This window comes from Palaemon carinicauda, chromosome 44 (assembly GCF_036898095.1).
Source record: "Palaemon carinicauda isolate YSFRI2023 chromosome 44, ASM3689809v2, whole genome shotgun sequence".
Classification (NCBI taxonomy): Eukaryota; Metazoa; Arthropoda; class Malacostraca; order Decapoda; family Palaemonidae; genus Palaemon; species Palaemon carinicauda.
Window position 1 is genome coordinate 5,537,434 of NC_090768.1, and position 7,500 is coordinate 5,544,933.

Sequence of the window (7,500 nt, forward strand, 5' to 3'; positions counted from 1 at the left end):
TTGTTGTTGTTGCTGTGATGGTCTTCATTCTGAAATATCAAAACCACAAAAGTAACGAAGCAGGTTGGAGTATGAGAGTGAAAAATGTATGCTCCATAAATTTAACAAGACTTCTACACGTTGTTTGCAGCCAGAGATAAAACATAAATTCTATTTGATAGTAATTCATCAATAGAGATGCTTAATGTTGCTATGCAAGTTTCCCAAAAGATTATGGCAGCCTTGACCAGTGGGTGGGCACTGGATTCTCATGGGGGCGGTCACATCCCCACCCATGTTCCCCACATCCCTCAGCTACACCACTGCCGGACATGCAACGCTAATAAAAGTTTGCTTTTGAATGCTTATTTGAGTTCCGCATTCTCCAATATACTATATGCATGTGCTAACCAGCAACTTACGTTGGGGATAGATTTTGCATGTACTGCACAGGCCTGGTTATACTCTTTAGATTCTCTGGCTGAAATCTGGATCAACTTTGGGATATGTCGTACCATTGAAGGACGACATGGATATCAGAAAGTAGTATTACATAATAATGCAAATGAATCTCTTGAAAAACTGTTAGTGCTAATTAGTAACTACGAGTGCTATTTGTTAAGACACAAACCTTCCAAATGTCTTCAGCCTTTCATAAAGTTCTAGATTCATTTGGGTTTTTTATAGTTCTGCTTATCTTCCTTTGTTGCTCCTAAATCCCCCCCTCTCTCTCTCTCTCTCTCTCTCTCTCTCTCTCTCTCTCTCTCTCTCTCTCTCTCTCTCTCTCTCTCTCTCTCTCTCTCTATCTCTCTCTCTCTCTCTCTCTCTCTCCCCTTTTAATTTCCATCAATATTAATATATATATATATATATATATATATATATATATATTATATATATAATATATATAATATATATAATATATATATATATATATATATATATATATATATATATATATATACACATACATATACGCACAAAAACACAAACACACACACATATGCAACTACAAATGCAACCGTTTCTAGTCCATTGGAGAATAGGCCTCAGACATGTCCTTCATGTCTGGGGTTTGGCCAGTTTTCATCGCTAAGCTGGTCACTGTAGATTGATGATGGTGGAAGACTTTAGTCTGATCACTCACAGCTTGACTGCAACCCTCGTTGGAAAAGTAGAATGCTTTAAGGCATAAGCCCAAGAACTCCAACAGGTAAAATTGCCCAGTGAGGAAAGGAAATAAGAAAACTTAGGCTAGTGTGCCTGTATCCTCAAGCAAGATAAAACAATATAAGACCATGGTACAGAGGTTGTGGCACTACCTAAGACTAGAGAACAATAGTTTGATTTTGGAGTCTCTTCCTAGAAGAGCGGCTTACCATTGCTAAAGAGTTTCTACTACCCTTATCAAGTGAAAAGTAGCCACTGAAGAATTATAGATCAGTAGATAACCTTTTCAATGAAGAAGAATTGGTCTGTTATATTAGTGTTATCAGGTGTATGAGGAAAGAGGAGGTTTATAGAATAGGGCAGACTATTCGGTATATGTATAGGCAAAGGAAAAATGAGCCTTAACCAGAGAGGGCCAGTCAAAGGACCTGATATCTCTCTAGTATAGCATCGGATGATTAGTGCCTTGACCAAATTCCTACCTCTACATATATTTATTAACTTCACTTGTCACTCTTATCTGATACATGTGTACTTTGATTAACTTCTTGACTTCCCTTACTCTTTGGATTTGATTGCCATTTTAAGACCTTAATGAAAACGAAGAAATAAATTAAAATTTTTTCACCCTTTATGGCAAGATTCGGCCGTCACACGTGAGGGGAAAGTTAGAACACATTAACAGGTGTGTGTGTATGTGTTGATGTGAAGTATGAATGTTGAATGTTAAGGTGAAAGGGAAGGCTGGAGAGGTGAGATGCACTGGTTGCCTACTACATAAAGTTAAGTTCAATTGATAGGGTGAGAAATGTGGAGAAACGTAGAAGTTGTAAAAATGTTAACATTCATTCAAATTCTATTGTAAAATTTCGACGCAAATAGAATTGTAAATAACTTTTCCTATTTTCATGCATAATTATTACTATTATCGCGAAGCATTTTCCGTCTTCATGAATCGCTTTTATATTTTTCTTTGTTCGTAAAGTTTGACTCCGATTGCGTAAACATATTTCATATTTGTCCTTTTCTTCAACATTTTCAAACTAGCGAGAACTCAGAGTTCAAACCTCCGCCATTGCAAGCAAATCCTTCGATGAAAATCAATGACACTACATTTTTTTACCATTTTTCTTTTCACGACATTTTTTTGTGAGTTTTTCCATCGAGATAAAGTATTTGCATTTTTATTTGGAAAATAGATAAAAGCTGGAAAATCATCCTATATTGTAACATTATTGAAAAAAAAAATATTGCCGCGTTCCCGAATAATTAATGCAATACTGATAATTTATTTTCATTTTAAAGGACAATGGACAATGCTAAAACGTACTGAGTTTAATAGAAAGTATCCCCAGATATCTCCTTTATTAATAAGAAAATATCTCGACTGAACCTTTTTTACGATCCTTTTTTATACATCGCGATCAAAATGTTAGGGTAAAAATTTCCCAGGATTGCAGGTGTTAGAAGGAAAAAAAAAAGTTAGCCGTGTTGGCCAACAATTATGTAAGCTGATGGGCAACATGGTTGAGTAACGAGAATTTTGGGTGTGGAGGGAATGCCCTACTAAATCTCGATGAAGTCACTGGCAGCAGGGTGAAGGATTGGGTTTAACGTAATAGACAAGATGTCTTTTCGGCTTTTACTCCTGATGCCTGGCGAATGATCTTATTGGAATTACTATGGACCGGCAGGGGTCACTTGCCTTAGTCAGATACGCACTGCGCATCACAAGGAACTGGCTATCCTTTGATGAATTTAGCCAATGAATCCTCTGTGAATTTAGTCTGTCTATGGAAAGCGAAAATGTCAGAAGGGCCTCCAGTTCCGGGCATAGCAGGGTGCTAAGAATCTCTCGGTATATAAATACCAAAGAAAAATTGAAAATTAGTATTTGGAATGTTAGAACCATGGATCAGATTGGGAAGTTACAGCAAGTGGAAAATGAATTTATAAAATATAGTTTGGATATCTTGGCCCTAAGTGAAACACGTTTTAAGGGGGTTGGTAAAGAAATCTTAGACTAACGCATTATATATATATATCTACTCTGGAAGAACAGTTGGAGTTGGAAGAGAAGGGGTAGCAATGATGATGACACCAAGAGCAGAACGGGGCATTAACGGAATGGAGATCTGTAAATAGTGGATTATTACTTGCAAAGTTTAAATCAAAGCAGTGGAATATAAGTATTATAGTTTGCTATGCACCAACAAATGATTCCCCTGAAAAAAGAAAAATGAAGAACAGAGTGTAATAAATGAGATCCCAGAGAGAGATATGAAAATTGTGATTGGTGACTTCAATGCGAACGTTGGAAGGAATAATCAAGGTATAGAGAATGTGATGGGTGTTGAGAGTCTTTGGCTAAGTTGCAAATGGAAATGGGACACACACTATAAGTTTTAGATCAACTAACAATTTTGTTATTGGAGGTACTCTTTTCCAGCACAAGGACATCCACAAATATACATGGACTTCACCATGTGAAAATTACAAAAAAACAAATAGATCACATAGCCATTAATAAAGAGAGAAGGGGGACTCTGAGAAATGTAGGAAGCTATAGAGATGCAAATATATGTAGTAAGTTGGCCATGATACACTGAAATTAAAACTGAAAGCACCCAACAAAAATACAGATAGAATACCTAGGTTTGATACAACTAAGCTTCTAGATGATGAGCACAGATAAACCTTTGCAATTGAATGTAGGAATTGATTTACAGTCTTAGAGACTTTAAGAGACAAAGCGCAGACAGTTAATGAAGAACAGTGTGATATTAAGATCATATATCAGTCTGTTGGTAGTGAAGTTTTGTGACATACAATTACAAGGGGAATATCAAATGATACTTGGGATACTATAAAAAGGCGACAAACACAGAAATTGATTGTTGAAAGTTTTCGATGAAGTACTGAAAATTACAAGGTACAGCATGCTAAGTGTTCTAGTATTGAAAAAAAAAAAAAAAAAAAAAAAAAAACAGGAATGACTGGAGAGAATATTTAGACAGGAAAGAAGATGAGGCTGTCACAGCTATGAATTCAGGGAGTTGCTCACAGAAATATTAATGGAACAAACATCTACTGGGACAGAGAAGAAGAAGCATACACTTATCAAAAAGAGAGATTGATCTGTTATAACAACAGAAGAAGAAGAAAGGCAACGTTGGATGGAACATTTTAGTGAGGTTATGAGTAGGAGGTATGAAGGGAATAATTTGATCGATATACCTGAAGCTATGGAAGACCTTGATGTGCCCGTGAATGAATTCAATGTGTTTGAAGTCGAAGTCATCATTAAAAAAAACTAAAGAGATGGAAAGCCCCTGGATACGATGGAATAACTGCTGAGATGATACTGGCCGAAAATGAAGTGACTCCCAGAATACTTATAAGATTATTTCGTAGTATGTGGCATGAATAGGCAAAACTGTATGAATGGGAAATAGGACTGACTGGAATAATTACAGAGGCATCACACTTACGTCAGTTGTCATGAAAATATATAGAATTCTCATTCTAAAGAGACTAGAGAGAAAGATTGATGAATAGCTGAGAGATGAACAAGGTGGATTTTGAAAAGGTAGAAGTTGTACTGACCAAATTCTCATTTTAAGACACGTACACCAATGGGTTAAATATAGCAATTTACTTTCGATGGCATTTGTGGACTATGAAAAAGCCTTTGATAGCGAGCAGCGGCCAATTTTGTGGAGAGTCGTGCATTATTATGGAGTTCCTCGTAAATGTGTAAATTTGATTAAGTCTGTTCATGAGCATAGCAAGTGCAATGTTAATGCTAGTGGAGTTCTATTAAATGAATTTCTATTGAATAGCGGAGTACCCAATGGAATGTGTTGTCACCTATGTTGTTTATCCTCCTCATGAATTTTGCAATGTATAGAACACTTTGGAATGGTGGAGAATGATTGGACTGGATTGGTAACAGTAGATTAGCTGACCTAGAATTGGTGATGACGCTGTCCTTATTTGCATACACCACAGGACTTGAAAAGTTTGCTTACCAGAATGCATGAAATATCACATGAGGTTGGGCACAAGTTAAATAGAAGAAAGACAGAGATGATGAGAACAGAAATGCAATGGAAGGTGAAATAGCATTGAAAGGAGAAAGGATTAATGAAATGGAATCATTTAGATATTTAGGAAGTATGATCTCTAGTACAGAATCTTTAGAATTTGAAATTTAATGAAATATTGAAAAAAAAGCAAAACAAACAATGGCTAGGTCAAGTCAAATTCGGAAATCAAATCTCCTAAAATTTCATATAAAAATATGATATATATCAGTTTAATGAGATCGGTGCTACTGTATGGACACGAATCGTGGTATGACAATGAAACAGTATCCAACAGATTTAGTAGATTTGAGAACAAAGCCCTCAGAAGAATATTGGGAGTTAAATGGTTGGACAGGATTAGAAGTGAAACTGTAAGAGAGATTACTTGAGTGCCATATGTGGATGAGATCATGGTGAAGAGTAGGTGGAGATGGTTTGGGCATGCTCTTCGTAATCCCCAAGAGAGATTACTTTTGCAAACTTTCAACTGGGCTCCACAAGGCACTAGAAGAGTTGGAAGACTCGGGCCTACATGGCTGAGGACTATGAAGCGTGAAGTAGATGGTGAATGGAGAAGTATTGATTTAAAAGCTCAAAGTAGAGACGACTGGCGCAATCTAACCGAGGCCCATTGCGTCAAGAGGTGTTGGAGGAGAAAATTGATATATAAAATTCACAAGAACATGTGACGCTCAGATGGAATAAACTATAAAGGAAAAATGAAAATATGAAGGAAATCCTGGATTAGTTTTATCTCTTGGCAACTTCAAGAGGAACGATTTATTGATAGAGATTTTTACAGTTTATATGGTAAAATGAGAGTACAAACATGCATTCAAACATTTGCAGAACGACACATTCGAAAAGAAAATATTCAACCGGCATTTTCGAAATGATGCAGGTGCCTTCGTGGGCGTAGCTTATATGCTATTGGCAAGGTGGGATGGTTAAAGGTCAGTTCAGACGGCCGGGGCTTTTTTTCCTTCAGGCCTTCCAAAAGTTACCGACAATTTCTTTATTGTAATTGTCCATGTATATTAAAAAACATACATACATGCATGCAAACCCTCATAAAAACTTGCATGCATTTATGTACAGAGATACACATAACTGTGAAGTTGCGAAACCGTATTGCTCAAGGATAGTAAAAAAAAATTTTGATAAAGGTGAAGACTTCAATTAGTTCACCATTGCGGAGCTGAGTTAGTCCTTGTTGCTTAATGTTGTATCGCTCACTTAATTTTTTCACAATAATTTGTACATTTCATTTCCAGTAAAGAATGTAGATTCAGATTCTTTTGGTCTTAATATTCTTTTTTTCCGTGACAGATCATCGTTTGTTAGGATGCAATGAATAAATTGTCGATTGAAATTACAGACTACAATTATGTACTGTTAAAGCTATATGTTTTAATAGCAATACCATCTTAAAGACCAGACCTGATGAAAACAAGGCGAAAACGTCATGGAGCATTGCATTATGAATATGGAGACCATTATTCAGCTTCAAACAGAAAGTCACTGAGGAAGTGATTACTAATTTCCATAACTTACACGTGGAAACCAAAAAATCTCAAAAGAGTGCACCTCATGCTGTGTAATGTAGTCATCTAAAGGGTTTTGGGAGCGTTTCTCGACCTCTTGTACCTAATTCTAAACATATCACTCTACCTCCATTACCTCATCCATCTCATCCACCTTGCTTTAAGTATCTTTTAATTTTACTCGTACATGCACCTTCAGGGTTTCCTCTGTTACATCTTGGAACTAAATGACCTTTCCGGGCTTATTCCTCGGCTTCGTATTCCAAATTCTATATAATTAAGTCGATGAACAAATTAGTATCTACAGTATATATAAGAGAAAGATATGCCACCTTGCGCTATCCTTATCGACCTAAAAAAAATATCATTCCTGCAAAGCTTGCTGAAACGGGATGGCTCACGAGAAAAAAAAAAAAAAAAAAAAAAAAAAACTATCAAATTTCAATAATTTCCCAACCAAATCAATTATTATGTCTCAAATTTAAGGAATGCCATTAATTTACCTCTTACTGGAATCTGGGAAAACTGAACTAGGAAGCAAAATTCAAAACATGAAAATATAGAGAAGGAAACAGTTACCGAAAGATTCCTCTTTTAGCCAAGCCATCCAGTGCTGTCTAGATCCTCGTCTTCTACAGCCCAACACTTCTAAATGATACACTTATTCAATTACAAATGCAATCTCCTGATGTGTGTGTTTTCAGTGAAATGATGGAATG

At 36.2% G+C, this 7,500-nt stretch overlaps 2 protein-coding genes across 2 annotated transcripts in view; one reads left to right on the plus strand and one right to left on the minus strand.

Annotated features, from left to right (window-relative positions):
- The window catches only part of lin-52 (DREAM core complex component lin-52), a 276,531-nt gene that overhangs the window by 115,758 nt on the left and 153,273 nt on the right, over nucleotides 1–7,500 (plus strand). The gene's annotated exons all lie outside the window — the stretch shown is intronic.
- Nucleotides 1–7,500, minus strand: part of LOC137634251 (lysosomal proton-coupled steroid conjugate and bile acid symporter SLC46A3-like) — a 15,525-nt gene that overhangs the window by 7,255 nt on the left and 770 nt on the right. The gene's annotated exons all lie outside the window — the stretch shown is intronic.